At 39.5% G+C, this 16,719-nt stretch overlaps 1 protein-coding gene across 7 annotated transcripts in view; it reads right to left on the reverse strand.

The window, feature by feature from the left end:
• enox2 (ecto-NOX disulfide-thiol exchanger 2) overlaps window positions 1-16,719 on the reverse strand; it is a 154,095-nt gene that overhangs the window by 49,276 nt on the left and 88,100 nt on the right. The window lies entirely within an intron of this gene.

Raw genomic sequence — 16,719 nt, forward strand, 5'->3', positions numbered from 1 at the left:
CTCCTGATGCCAAAGCCAACACCACTGTTAATAATGAGAAGCGCTGCACCCTGCACACACTTCACACCTCAGAAGGTCTGTGGCAGAGCCCACTGTCGAGGTAACACTCTGCTCTGTGGATAACTTTGTGTGTGTCTGTCTGCACAACAACCACTATATTGGCATTCCTGGTGTCCCGACACAGCTGGCATTGTGTAATGATGTTATTTGCCTCTATGACTTCCTCTCCGAGCTACTAATTCCTGAGCCGTCTGTCGTCACTGCTGTGGAGAGGCCCGATAAAAAAAACGCCTGTGTCCGCTTGTCGCTGTGATAATGCTGCCGACTTCACCGGCTTGTTAACTAACACAACCCTATTAACTGGGGACACTTTCGAGGACTTAAAATGAAGGGGGAGAGGAGCGGTGGAGAGCTGGTTTATAGCGTTTTTATTACAGTTTACAGTGCATTAACTGCCGACACTGCAGTGCTCGTGGATACACACACTCAGGGCTTGACAGGTGATGTCCTCGATCTTTTGCTTGGCTAAACAAATAACAATAATTGTGTTTGTGGAAAACAATATCTATATGTTGATAAGATATCATGATATAGAGTTCATCATGGCTTGTATTTGGTATATTGAGATATAGCCTACATTTTAGATTATGTGTTACTGTAGTTGTTGTTATGAAAGTGAGAGAAGTTAAATTGAGCCTTTGAAATTGATAAAATGAAGAAATCTTTTGACAAATTAAAAGTGTTAAAGCAGCAGTTGAGATGATCACACACACGGCTTATTGACACCTTTTTAAAAGGCCGTTCTCTAAGCAGCACTCTCCCTCTATCTCACCTACCTGACCACCCTCCTCTTTATATCTGAAGAACACACACACAATATTTTGATTTGATGTTACTATAATGTACGATTCATTTTCTCAAAATGCCTTGGGTCCATCGTGATTTAAAAATGTGTCGCCTTGGTCAATATTGAACTTCTTACATTAAAAAAATCCACATGTCCATTTGTCCTCTCATCTCATCTTCGGAATTGTGAGTGAAAAAACAACAAGGCATTGGCTTTTGATGGGAAATCATTCAAGGTCAACAGCTTTCCAAAGACATTTCATCAGAGTCCTTTCTGTTCATCACTGGGACGGGGGGACGGAGGAGGACGGGGAGACGGGGGGGCTGCGAAGGCATATATTTATTTGACTGAATGGGTCACTGGCGTTGAGGCGTATCGTTAGTGCCGGGTCAAGTTAAGTTCTCTACAGAAGCCTTCAGACCCGGCTGACAATAGTCATACACCCTTCAGTTCATCCGCTTGACCCCGTTAATAGAGTGCATCCTTAACTCTTTTCTTTTCTGTTGCCTGTCCTGCATCGACTCAATTGTCTAACACACGCACGCACACACACACACAGACACACACACACACACACACTCTGCTAGCCATGAATCAATTATACTTGTCAGACTAGCAGCTCTGTGTGTCAATCACTGAGGGCTTTTGATTTTGGTGCAGCAAAGTGACCCTGAGGGCAGGAGTCAGCCTTGGATCCCCTTAAAGGAACCATCCCACACCATCACATCGATATGTAGAGCTAAGGGAAGAATAGCAAACAGCTGCTGAGAAAATCAACACAGGGAAACACTCATGAGCAAGCAAACACCCCGGCACACATAAGTTAACCTTGCCAGAGAGGGGGAATCGGAGCCAGGGACAATACTGCCAATGAGGGAATCAATGTGGGTAAATATTTTTAACTGAAAACATGGATTAGAGCGGTCTGCTTTGCTGCTTTGAAGCCAATTGTCTGCACAGAATGAAAAGTACCTAATTGAGTCCCGGCATTTTCTTATTTATTCCAAGGTTAAATAATTAGAGAAAAGAAATGGCAATTGGGAAAAATAACATGCCAAATTTTTTCCAGCTGTTTATTTCCAGCACAGTTTAGCTTTTTTTTAAAAACAAACAAAAAAAAACATATATATTTCTCAAGGAGTAGAGAGAGAGAGAAAGAGAGAAGAGAGAGAGAGAGAGAGAGAGAGAGAGAGAGAGAGAGAGAGAGAGAGAGAGAGCTAAGACCCCATGACTCAGATATGCAAACGTTTTCAAGTTTTGTAAGCAAACAATGGCCAAAAGTCAGTCTAAAATGTATATTTTGTATAATTGTTCTTCTTTAGTCTATGATATCAAATATATATTTGCATTAAATATTGTTGATTGGACAAAATAAGCCATTTGAACACGTAAAGTTGGAATGTTTAAAATGGTTAGAGTTGTAATTTATAACTTTTAACTCTACGCCTGTATCACTATTTATTTCTGCGTGTAATATCCCCCGTGGCAATTAAAGCGATAGTGATTTTGATTTAGCTGGGGTCCATGCCAGCCCAAGGCTTTCCTGATACTCACTCTCTGTGGGTTGTGACCGGCTTCTAGCTCGCCTAAAAGCTCCCCCAGGAGGCAGATAGGAAATTAAGTCATTTTAAGGCCCATTGGCTGAAAGACCCAACAGCAGGCATAGAGACGCTAGGGGCCATTTAGTCTAAAATGCACATGGTTTTAACAGCTAACTACAGGTTTATTACAGCCTCCAGAGAGAGAATTCAAGAGGCTGCTAAAAGATGAGTGATGACGACAAAAAGACAAAGAAAATGACGCTTTTAATAAGCAGATGTGATGCTGATGGGACAAAACGACAAAGGAGAGTGAAATAGAAAATGAACGCCACTTCAAATACAGACTTCTATCATTGCAGCATTAAATACAAGACACTTACACTTATGTGCTTACATATAAGTACAGATACCTGAAAACCTACAATTAGTGGATAGTATAATGTCATCGATGATCACAATGTAGTCGAGGAGACAGATGAGCTTAATTAAGTTTCAACACTTTTCCTCCAACAAATTAAAACAAGAGGCGATGTCTGCCATTACCCATCTGTAAGGATGTGAGAAGTGCCTTACCTATGCACGGAAAGCACATACTGGAGGAGTAGTAATGCCTTCGGTACGCACTTGCTCACCGAGAGCTGATGCCTCTTTGACCTTAATCTCCTGAATGCAGGGTTGTATGTTTCTCTGTGTGTGTTTCTGAGCAAGGGATGAGCACTTTAAGGGTCATCTGGGAAAATGAGTCTCATCACAATGTGAGAAGACCATTAAGATAAGACGTATGCATCGGTAGAGAACCCTGTTTAGAGGACCATTTGTGCAACTTTATCTGTGGTGAAATATCACAGCCTGCTAAAACTAAAGAAATGTGCCCTTAAAGATCACTATATTATTCTTCAATTACTTACGTGCCTAACATATACGAGCATACACAAAACTACACACACACACACACACACACACACACACAAACCTACACACACACACACACACACACACACACACACACACACACACACACACAGTGTCTGTTTAATAATGTATGACCGGCCTTCTCTCCGCTTCTTTGATCTGTTAATTATGATAAAACTGGTAGGGGTCTTGTGATTAGTGGTGGCACTGTGAAGAGTGCCCTGAGTGTTATACTACACCACATCTCATTTATGACCAGAAAAGAAGACAACAAAGTGAAGATGTAAAGATGACAGAAAGGCCTCAAGACAGCAAGGCCTCATGGGATATATATATACACAGTATATCAGTATATCTATCTATCTATCTATATATATATAGAAAAGTGTGAGAAACACCCTCAACCATTTCTCTTTCAATCACTTCAATATGTCCTGATGAATACATGTGTTAATAACAGTTGAGTTTGCAGAAATCAACCGAGAAAAATGCAGCTCCAACCAAGAAGGAGGCGGAGGTTGACCACACGTCACGGCTCATCTTGTGCCGTGTTGCTGCGACAATGGCAAAGCATTGGCGACTGTGTGTTTGCTTTTCGTTATTGTCTTCGACTAGCAATGCCTGGTAATAGGACTACACATAATGTGAAATAATATAAATTGCCTGACAACAAGCAGTTTACCCCTGTCATATTGCTGGATGGAGTCGGCTAAAATTCAATTCTACCTTTATATCAAACGTTACTATGATTTTTGTCATCATCCATTGGTACTGATCTAAAGGTGATGGTAACACGCCAACAAACACAACGAGGAACTAGCAAAGTATTAAAAAGACAAGGATGTAAACAAATACATTCTGCAAATGTTTTCTGTGTTCATTGTTAATTTGTCCTCAAGGAAATGCACCAAGTTTCAATAGAAACTCTTCGTGGTTACACGTTGGAAAACTCCTCAGACATACCTTAATGCTGGTGGGAATATTCTATTCGATATTACAAAAATGAATAGGCCAAGACCTGCCTGTTGAAGTGATGGCTTTATACTGTTACAAAACGAGTAATTTCATTACCCTCCAAAACTAGGTGGGCAACACTTCAGGCATTTTCATGCACAGAGAATTTCAATGGGACAGTCCCGTGTTTACATTTTGTGCAACTTTAAATTGTGATCATAATTTTGAATCCCTAAAGACCTGCTGAAAAACGAGTTTCGCTGCAAATAAATCCATTGCGGTTTGATGGCTGGGAGTGACTGCTTTATAGTTGCCTTTGTGTCCAACAGGTGACCGCTGCTTTAATGAGGTGGCCACAGGCAAAGGTTGTCAAATCAAATTACATTCTCCTTAATTGGATTGGATAAACTAACCTGAGCCCAATCCACAGCAGAGGTGACTGAAACTCTTGACTGTCAAAACACTAAAAGAGTAATGCATATTCCAACTCATTATCATCCAATCAGAGGTGCACGCTCATAAAAACAAGTCCATTTGTAGTACTCACAATTAAGTTCAAAGTGCACGGCATCCTACACATCCTCCGCATGACTCTGAATGCTCATTAACTCGCTCATCAGGAACCCTCGTCGGAGTATGATCAATTACATTCATTAATTGTTCCAGTTGATTAATAAATCCATTCCAGCAGATTGCACACAGACATTGATATTTCCTGATCAATGTTAGGTGATCACCACGGAGCAATTCGACAGCCATCAAAGGGCAGGTCCAACACGTAGGTAACAATGCTGTGTACTCACTGCCGCAGTGAAGAGTCCTGACCACGCGGTGACTAATAATGAGTGACAAGATAATCATATTTTATTTTTGTTAGTTTTAGCTCTGCAGCAACATCAATTTACGTTTTTATCAGTGAACATGCAGACACCACAGAGTCCTCATGTTAACGACGAGCTTCTCTTGCTCCCTCAATGTTTACATTAGGAGTGATGTAAAAATCAACCGCATATGTATTCATCTCAACAAATCCCCCACTTTGAGAGTAATTGAATAATATACGGGAAGTATATTCCTATATGCAACTACTTAGTTTAAACACTTGGCTGGCATAATGCTAAAGACGGCTCTTTTAAAAAAATACTGTACAATTAGAGTGCAGATAACTGTTTGATTTATCTCTAATTTTATATCAATGGGAGAGCAAAATATAAACAGTGGACATATGCATTCATATACCCATTTTACTCAAGATATTCCTGCAGTAAACAACCTCAGTTCCTATTGCCTTATCAGGAGTTATTTTATACAAATGGAGCAGAGGCATTTGTATTTGTGTCAATGTTGTCAAGGAGGAACATCCGTTCCTGGTCACAAGCATGACTCTTTCCCTTCTTATCGGGCTGAGAGGTGACAGACAAGAACAGATTACTCGGATAACAGAGGGGGGGGGGGGGGGGGGGATGAAGGCGTATGAAAGAGGGGAAAAAAGGAGAGAGATCTCAAACAGAGCCAACCTCACTCACCACAGCAATGCTATCAAAATGCACAAAAAGATGTGAGGTGGTCCGGGGAATCTATGACACGACATACCAGGCACCACGATAAAGGGCCACACAAACTGATGTTTGGTGAAGAAATCAATAAAACCTGCCACTCTGCCCGGTCAACATCTGAATGCCTCGGTTAGATGGTGGCCGCGTTGTGAGGAAGCAGTGTGAGCATGTGAGAAGTGATCTGCTGTGCTTGGACAATGCAATGTAATTCGTGGTTGGAGGTGGCAATAATCAAACTTCCAGTGTTGTCGATTCACTTGTTCTTTCTAGATAAATTTCCTTGAGATTCTGACATTTTTGATTGGTCAAAATATGCATGCAAGACCAGATACAACTCTGATTGGACCAAGAACAGCTTGAAGAGCTGCAGAACCGAGATGTTTCTTACGGTTCTGCTGCAGAACAGCGGTCAGATTGGCTTTACAGCTCCTGAGCCACAGGACACAATGGAAAACATTCAGATCCCACGTTTTCCACTATTTGCCACAGTGATCACCTCCAAGTAAGCCGCCTTTGAGCAACCTGTTGGCAAGTTCTTCACTCAGTGGGGAAGATTATGTTGATGTACTATTTTTTTTGTTATGAATGTGCAAAGGGATTTAGACTGCCTGTGTTCATTTTTTAACCAGCTGTTCTGAAACTTGTCTTACACCAAACCATCGGGAATAACTTTCTCTTAAAAAGACCTAAATTGCCTCGTCAGCCGTCTAAACTTTCCTGATGATAGCTAAGATGCAACATCTCTCCTGTAGGACGACACAAGCATTACACACCCAAGAAGAAACATGAAGACATTACAACACTAAATAACAGAGGCTTATGAATAAAGTCAGCATGTTTTAAATGAATGATTGAAATCCTGCCTTGGGCAGAAGCTGAATTTTTCACACAGTTTTAGAATAATTCCAATAAGAGGAGACAGTACAGTGACAGGTAGCGCGTAATAACAGAGGTGACAATTCTCATGAAAAATAAGTGCTAAATATTTAGAAAGTTTATTTTTTTAATTATACCTTGCACTTTTTAATGACTTTACCAGATGAGACAAAAATGTGCAGTATATTCTACCCTAAACACACTAATCACATTAGATTACAGATTAGTCTGTTAAACCTTTTCAATGTATTCATCAACACTGGAAGCATCGCTAACGAAGACGTTACTGACAGAGGACAGGCAGGAAAGCATTGATCTTAATGATGTAACAAAATACTTTCTTCTAATCTGGAAGAACGGTGAGCTCGGAGCGACAGGAAGTTACGTTAATGAACACGTTTTCTGAGGCGGCTGCTGACATAATTCGGCCCACACTGACAGCAGTGAAGATTTGCCCAATTACAGGGAGGCTGATTATCGCCCTGTGTTTCTGTCACACCTGCAACACAGCTGGGAAATCTGCCCCCTTTTCATGCGTTGGCTTATTAAATTTGAACACGCACGATGAATTACCGCAGCATTATATGATACACAACCACATTGTTATTTGCTGGTTTATTAACCTAAACATGCACAATGAACAAGTGAAGTGTTACAAAACCGAAGCTTGATGCTAAATATGCTGCCATGGCATAAGCAATGTTTGTGATGTGCATTTCATTACAAGTATCTATTTGTTTTCATTTCCACTGGAAAAAAAACCCCTACAAGTCCAACAGATCTCATTACTGGGAGAATCGGCTTCTCATTTTAATGTGCAAATGATGCACAGCATCTATCCCACTGTACTGGAGGGGGCAGATGAGCGACTGCGGTAGCGACTGTGAATCTAAAATGTTTTCATGATGGCCGAGCTGTCACATAAGTAAATACTGATTTGTGAGTGATGCAGTCTTATCTAATACACAGTGTGTTGGAGATGGGAAATAAACAGAGTGTCACCAAAAGAACAATCACAAAAGGAGGGAGTTAATTTGCAATTTGATCATTTAAAGTGAGTTGTGCAGAAGGAACAGATGAAACCTGGCAGTGTAATTTATGTGATACACGGGTGCATAAAAATAAACTGCTGCAACCGGATGAACTATGTTTAAGCCTCTGTGCATTGACTGTAAAGCAAACAGGGATCAATAAAGCATCCTATTACTTTTATTGGGGAACATAGACAAGTCTGAAATTAGCTAGGACACAGGGAACCTCATCAGCGTTTATCTTGACAGAACTAGAAGTAGTAGGAGGATCAAGAGGATGTTGTGAATATGTTGTGCACTAAATTATGAACAGGACATAAAAGGTCACAACTAACAATTGTTTTCGTTATCAATTAATCTGGCAATTCTATACTTGATTGATTGTTTTGTCAATACAATGACAAGAAATAGTGAAAAGTGCTGATTAAAATCTCAAAGACTTTCAGTTTACCATCGCACAGGACAAAAGACAAGCAGCAACTTTTCATAAGAGAATAATCGAAGCTGGAACAGATTGATTACATTAATAAGCAGCTATTTTGGTAATCAATGACTCATTTGTTGAGCTACGCACTTCTGTTACATTTCCTATTTTCCTCACATTTTCAAAGTGCTGTTAACATATTACTGTGCTAGCGAATATATATTATTAGGATTGTCCTATACAACATTAACAGCTGTCAAATTGACCGTTTCATTTTTTAAATTCTTCATACGTTTCATGTGAAGTAGTGACACAGGATGCTGTTTCCTGCTGACCAGCCTCTGTGGCCTGGAGTGTGTCTGTCTTTGTGTTTTGAAAAGAGTCTGGATGCAGATCATCAGGGTTGACAGGGATCAATGTGACGCATACCACAAGAGCAGTCACAGATCACCTGCTCCTAAATGGTGCCACCGGTCAGACCACAGGTGCTACAACTCAAATCTGCTACTGTATTGTCTATGTTTTCAGGTTTTTTCCACTGGAGACACACAAAGTACACATACTTCATGAGACGTTAAAACGGAAGTACGTCAATTGTAACAGAACTATATCAATTAATAGTTCACTTGCAGAAAAATCAGTCTATAAAATCCTGTTCGGATTCCAACCATAATGGTCAGATATTCGTATTAACAGAATAGCTTTCGTTAAATTTTGCTTTAATGGGGCCAATTTCTTTGAAAAGCCTTATAACTTTTATTATGTCTAATTAAAACAGGAATGGAACAGATTCCCTCATGAGGAGTAATTGGAAAAGATTCCTGCAGCGTTTCCACAAAGTGCATACTTCCACAGCAGTAGCGCAGCGGGGAGGATAACTTATATATTCTAATATGATAAACTCACAGGGGACTGAACTTTTATATGAGCTAATCTATGGAGACTTCAAACCAGAGCGAGGAATATCATGGTACTGAATTTAGATAAACATGGAGGAGGTTAATCTAGTAAGACAGTTAGGTTCATATACATGTTATGTTAATGTAACTCTCTCCCTCATCCATTATACATTATGTCGAAACATGACTTATCATCAGCAATTTGCATGAGTTCCAGCGCTCCTGCGGTGCTCGTCTGTTCACCGAACAAATCAAACTATTCTCAGACTAAACAAACAAGCAAAGCAGGAAATGTAACAAGTAGAAGTAGATCAAGAGTTAATACTGAAGAAAGAAATTGAAGTTGCTTCAATTAATTGACACAAAGAAACCGTTCACTGTGGTGCAGCAGACAGACATATGGAGATGTAAAGCGAGATGTGCAGACATGAAGAGAAATGACCAGAAAATAATTTAAACAGCATCAAAGAGGCAGCTAAAAATGAGTGCAGTTAGTGTTTCTCGTCAAACATCTGAGTAGATTCACACTCATTTACTTTTGAAACAACATAAGAATAAGATGCATTACTGAAGAGCAACCCAGGGTCCACTTGACGGGAATGGACATTCATGCTACTCGTTTTAAATCAAGTCTCTCGCTATCTAACAGTTTATTTGACTAATATTCAACTTGAAGGGTCTGACAGAAAGTTTTAAAACGGATAACGAACACTAAGCAGCTTCCCTTCAGAAGGATTTCCTCCTAATGACGTGCAGATCTATCCGTTTTAATTCTGCTAAATATTTCTCTGATCCAGAAACCCATCCCACCAGACACAGGATGTGTGTGTCTTTCTGTATCGTTTCTTAATTGACAGGTTTCCCTGACGCATTGGTAGGAGGAGATACTTCTACAAGTCATGCTTATTTTCAGGTTCATAGAACGTGTATGCATTCACGTAAAATAATAATAATAATAATAATAATAATGTTGTCATACGATATCCAACTACTGACAAAATCTTTATTCCCTCTTTATATGAAACGCTCCATTTTAGCGCCTGTCCCTTTAAGCCCTCTCCTAAAAAAAACCCTGTCTGCTTTGATTGGCTGAGGTAGTTCTCCAGCAGTGGGTGGCGCTATTCTGTAAAGACGCCAATGACCAACCCGACAATACCGTCACAATATGGAGTTTGGGGTATTTGGTTAAAAAATATGATATGATTTTCTCCACATTGCCTAATCTCAGAACATTAAGCTCAACGATGCGGACCACATATCCGTTTGAGTTTGAATTATGTCAGAGGAATTTGTTAAATGCCATATCTGTGACCATCTATCATATAAATGAGACGACTATCCTACAGAGTGCAACAAGTCATCCATTGGTGCTTTCTCGGTTGGCTCACTCTCCCATAATATATTTGAAAAAGACACTAATGACCAAAACACAATGCCAAAGAAGAGAGCAAAGAAAATAGGATCAACGAAAAAAAATGTGAAAGCTTTGGCCGCCAACTCATGATGAATCAGATCGTGACTTGGACGATGAGAAGAATAAAAAGGAAAGCCTCGAGTTTCATGGTGAAAAAAATGCATCAAACCCAAACTGTCCTTTATTCTATTGCACGGCGCCAGTTAAACCAGATGGGAAAATGAACAGCTGCGCGATATAATTGATCCAGCATGCGATCGCAAGCACGCACGCCCTGATGTGGAGAACGATGCCTCCGTCTCAGAGTTTTGATTTATGATTTGAATCTGCTTCCACTCATCGGGTAAAACCGTGATTATCCAAATCAGTTTCATCACAAAAGGTCATAATTACGACATGTTCAAATTAATTTGAAAATGAAAAAATTGCTGTAATCAATACAACTAGCTCCATTGTGACCTGCTGATAACTTCATTACTGCAAAAATATCCTCCTCTTTCCTTGTGTGTACCTTTCAGTGCCCTTTCATTTTATCTTTAAAAAAAAAAAAAGAAGTTAATTACTAAGTTATTCATCGTTTAAAACAAAAGGTTACCGGTATCAAACATGTTTTAATAGCTTTACCCAAGTCTTCATTTGTCATTAGGAAAACTCTAGAGCTTAGAAGATTCACAGACAAGTGACCAAGTGTGAAGTTCCTCCTCAGCGCAGTCAGTCCTTGTGTCCTTCATTGTTTGCTAGAACATATGGAGGGGAAAAGGAACGGACAGTCTTCCCAGCTATACAGTGCACAGATTTTTAATCTAAAGACATTTGAGAACACACTAGGCAGCCAGGTGACTGACACAGATGCAGGCACTGATTTAAAATAAATGGAGAACCCAAACAATGTCTCTTAACATGGCTTCCTGAGGTAATACCACTTTGAGAGGTGAATACTGAAATACAAAGTTGTGTTTTTGATTCAATACAGAATCCTTGAAGATAGGTTAGATTAGAGAATACATGCTCCAGACAGCCTGTGTCCAGTTCATAGGAGCTTGCTGTTTAACAAGTGTTCACTACACAGCCAAACCCTTGTTTAGTACAAGAGGCACAAACAGAATGTGTCTATTGATGCCTGAAGGACAGCTTGACACCCTCTACGAGGAAAAACAGGCTGGAGAGCTTCTTTAAACCAGTTTTTTTCTCTCCTCTGAAGTTTAAACTGTCAAGAACAACAGAGAAGCCTCGGAAAAAAAGCAGTGGGACTGTCATTCTTCGTTGTGGTAAAGGCAGCAACGGTGCTGTAAGTCCTCTTAGCTTGTTATATTATGCCATGCTCGGAAAGAAAACATCTTTGATGGTCATGGTTAATCAACAGCTGGAAAGATCGACTGTAAAACAATTACAAGCATATGACAGATCCAGCTTTCATTCCACAATGCAGGCTAAAAATAAAGTGAAGGTCTATTATACATCTTTGAAAGTACAGACAGCACGTTTTCTTAAAAAAACAACTTATTTTACTTAAAATGATCAGCTATGATGGAAATAAGGGTTTTTTGTTCACCAGCGAATATATTATTAAGTGTGGCTTCAGCCGCATGGGGTCAGAGACCCCATGCTGGAAGCACACTTCATGTTCTCCTGCGGGCTTATTAAGTGTGGCTTCAGCCGCATGGGGTCAGAGACCCCATGCTGGAAGCACACTTCATGTTCTCCTGCGGGCTTATTAGTTGGAATGCTTCGAGCATTCCAACTATTGTTCTTCGAATCTTTAAAAAACTTATTATTATTATTATTCTTCTATTTCTTCCGTACGTATTTTGGACTTCTTCAACTCCTTCATATTTTCAGCTACAGAAAAAAGTTCAATTATTCAAATATTCAGCTTCTTAAGCACACGTGTGCAACTTCCTTTTCAAATTTCAGACTTTTCAAATTTTTAAATTATTAAACTTTTTATGATTTTTTTTAAAATGGGACCCAATGGGGAAATCTTCAAATCATCTTCAACTTCAAACGTTTACAGGTTCTTCATACGTTCAGCTAGAGACACAATTTCAAATTTCAAATGTTGACAAAACGTTCAGCTATTATTCTACGCTTTTACATTTTTCATATTTTTTCAAATATTTAAATTATTAAACTTTTTATGAAAATAAAAATGAATGGTTTCCAATGGAAAAACGTTTTAAAATCCGCTTAAACTTCTTCAGCTCCAAAAGCCTAAGGCTCTGCCATGCTTTCAGCTAGAGACACCATTCCAAGTTTAAAATGTTGCCAAAACTTTCAGCTATTACCGCATATCTCCACTTATTGATATATTTTATACTGTCATAATTGTCAGCGTTTTAGTTTTATGTTTTTTTGCCGCCTTTTCTCTCTTTTGCATGAGTGTGTGTTGCGGAGTTCAGAGCACGTGATGTCATGTTAGAGGGCAGACCCACGTCAGATCTTGAAGATTTTTTTTTTTTAAATTTGCCGTAAACTCCGTACTGTGTACTCTGTGGGCATAATTTATAGCTCAAAACGTTGGAAATCTTGTCTTCTGTCATAAACTGCGGTCGATAGGAATCCAACACATTCAGACGTCTCGTAATCGGACTGAATGTGAGAGCAAGTCCACCTCGCTCTGCCATCCGCTTCAATGTTAAATCTCCCTCCAAAGCCACGTCTCCCCTGAAGCTCGTACCTGATTTGTAAATCGCCCGTACAGACACATGTTTTATCGTACAGACTCACCAGTCGCAGTATCTGTTCATCAAGTCTTCCTAACGCTTCATATGCGATATCCAAGCAATCGGGGCTTTTTAAGTATGTTTTTTGGGTGATTTTTGGATAGGTGTTTCCCAGCATTGACTCCATATAATCATCGGCAGTTAGTAATTGTAACTGCCGATGTTTGAATTCATCACTATGGCAACCCTTGGAATGAGGGCAGTTTAACAGACACACAGACACTTACACACGCACACACACACAGGACTTCTCTCTCTGTCTCCCTCCCTCCCTTTCTCTATCTGTTCATATATATATTCCACTATTTTCATATATATATTCAGCTGTTTTGTTGTTTTCAAATATATTCAGCTTTTTTAAGCTTTATTCAACAATATTTCACTATGTTCAGTATTTAGATGATGCAGTTTTCCTTTCAACTTTTCCAATTATACATTTAAACAAGAAGGATTTTCAACAGTTCAGTTTAATGCTTTTGGGCTTCAACACTTTTCATCAGGTAGTTTTCTTTACATGTTCATATATATTCCACTATTTTCATACATATTCAGGTGTTTTATTCAGTTGTTTTGTTATTTTCAAATATATTCAGCTTTTTTAAAGCTTTTTTAAGCTTTATTCAACAATATTTCACTATGTTCAGTGTTTAGATGATGCAGTTTTCCTTTCACCTTTTCCAATTATACATTTAAACAACAAGGATTTTCAACAGTTCAGTTTAATGCTTTTGGGCTTCAACACTTTTCATCAGGTAGTTTTCTTTACATGTTCATATATATTCCACTATTTTCATATATATTCACCTGTTTTGATAAATATTCCAGTATTTTCATATACATTCAGCTGTTTTCATATATATTCAGCTTTAAGCTTTTTTTAAGCTTTATTCAACTTTATTTCACTATTTTCAGCTACATTCAGCAATTTCTTTCAAATATTTCAGCTTTATGCTTCAGCTTTTTGCATTCCAACGCATTTTCCACAGGAAATGCAATTTCTAGTTATTATTATTATTATTCTTCTTATAGTCAAACCACTACTCCTCCCAGAGCGTTGCCAGCACATGCGCAAAAATTACATCGAAACGTGCGGTTTGCGCGGGAATCGTGAGGTATGACTTTTCTAAGAGATTCGCCCGGCCGTTTTCCCGAAAAATGCAAAAAACATAAAAAAAATTTCACGAAACGTTGGTAGAGGGTGGAGCACCAATTAACAGAGTGAGAAGAAGCGACAGAAACTGTTAAAAAAATAAAACGTATTTTGTCTTTACTCCCACAATGTTCACTCTTCATACACCATTGTTGGATAGAAACGTTGAAAATCTTGTCTTCTGTCATAAACTGCGGTCGATAGGAATCCAACAGACTCAGACGTCTTGAAATCGGACTGAATGTGAGAGCAAGTCCACCTCGCTCTGCCATCCGCCGCCATGTTAAATCTCCCTCCAAAGCCACGTCTCCCCTGAAGCTCGTACCTGATTTGTAAATCGCCCGTACAGACACATGTTTTATCGTACAGACTCGCCAGTCACAGTATCTGTTCATCAGGTCTTCCTAACGCTCAATATGCGATATCGAAGCAATAGTGGCTTTTAAAGTACCATTTTTTTTAAATAGTTTGAAAGGAGTTCCACAGTATTTAGGTCTATTAAGCTCAGCGTAAGGAAGTCCCTTTGAAGTCATCACCATGGCAACCTTTGATCTAGCGACCCACAGGTGTTCTCGTTAGAGCAGTTTAACAGACACGCAGACACTTACACACGCACACACAACACAGATGACTTCTGTCTCTCTGTCTGTTTGTCTCACACACACAGACACACAGACACACACACAAACAAACAAACACATACACAAACAAACAAACACACACACACACAAACAGACACACAAACACACACACACAAACAGACACATACACACACACACAGACACACACAAAGACGTTTACGTGTGTTTTATATTGGGTAGTGGTCAACACTGTGATCATTAATAAGGTCATATGATATTTCATATACGTTTGTGTGTGTTCAGGACGTTCAGTAGTTTATTTCCTTAAGTCCACAGTCCAGTCTGCCTCTAATCAGTCTGCTGGCGCTCACTTGGTCACCATGACGACGGCAGCACACAGGTGCTTCATATCAGCCAATCAGTTTAACACACAAACCAACTCAAGTGCTTTGGAGGAGAGACGGGCGTCAGAAACAAAAGCTATATATTGCGAGGTCTTACGGCAGTAGTAGCCACACTTTCAAAATTTCTTGCGAAATTTTCTAGTTATTATTATTATTATTATTCTTCTTATAGTCAAACCACTACTCCTCCCAGAGCGTTGCCAGCACATGCGTAAAAAATACGTCGAAACGTGCGGTTTGCGCGGGAATCGTGAGGTATGACTTTTCTAAGAGATTCGCCCGTACGTTTTCCCGAAAAATGCAAAAAACATAAAAAAAATTTCACGAAATGTTCGTAGAGGGTGGCGCACCAATTAACAGAGTGAGAAGAAGCGACAGAAACTGTTAAAAAAATAAAACGTATTTTGTCATTACTCCCACAATGTTCACTCTTCATACACCATTGTTGGATAGAAACGTTGGAAATCTTGTCTTCTGTCATAAACTGTGGTCGATAGAAATCCAACGGACTCAGACGTCTTGAAATCGGACTGAATGTGAGAGCAAGTCCACCTCGCTCTGCCATCCGCCGCCATGTTAAATCTCCCTCCAAAGCCACGTCTCCCCTGAAGCTCGTACCTGATTTGTAAATCGCCCGTACAGACACATGTTTTATCGTACAGACTCACCAGTCACAGTATCTGTTCATCAAGTCTTCCTAACGCTCAATATGCGATATCGAAGCAATAGTGGCTTTTAAAGTACCATTTTTTTAAAATAGTTTGAAAGGAGTTCCACAGTATTTAGGTCTATTAAGCTCAGCGTAAGGAAGTCCCTTTGAAGTCATCACCATGGCAACCTTTGATCTAACGACCCACAGGTGTTCTCGTTAGGGCAGTTTAACAGACACACAGACACTTACACACGCACACACAACACAGATGACTTCTGTCTCTCTGTCTGTTTGTCTCACACACACAGACACACAGACACACATACACACACACAAACAAACAAACACATACACAAACACACACAGACACACAAACACACACACACAAACACACACACACAAAGACGTTTACGTGTGTTTTATATTGTGTAGTTGTCAACACTGTGATCATTAATAAGGTCATATGATATTTCATATACGTTTGTGTGTGTTCAGGACGTTCAGTAGTTTATTTCCTTAAGTCCACAGTCCAGTCTGCCTCTAATCAGTCTGCTGGCGCTAACTTGGTCACCATGACGACGGCAGCACACAGGTGCTTCATATCAGCCAATCAGTTTAACACACAAACCAACTCAAGTGCTTTGGAGGAGAGACGGGCGTCATAAACAAAAGCTATATATTACGACGTCTTACGGCAGTAGTAGCCACACTTTCAAAATTTCTTGCGAAATTTTCTAGTTCAACTAATTATTTGA

This window comes from Clinocottus analis, unplaced genomic scaffold, assembly GCF_023055335.1.
Source record: "Clinocottus analis isolate CAN_PGR_092001 unplaced genomic scaffold, fCliAna1.0.p SCAF_10, whole genome shotgun sequence".
Classification (NCBI taxonomy): Eukaryota; Metazoa; Chordata; class Actinopteri; order Perciformes; family Cottidae; genus Clinocottus; species Clinocottus analis.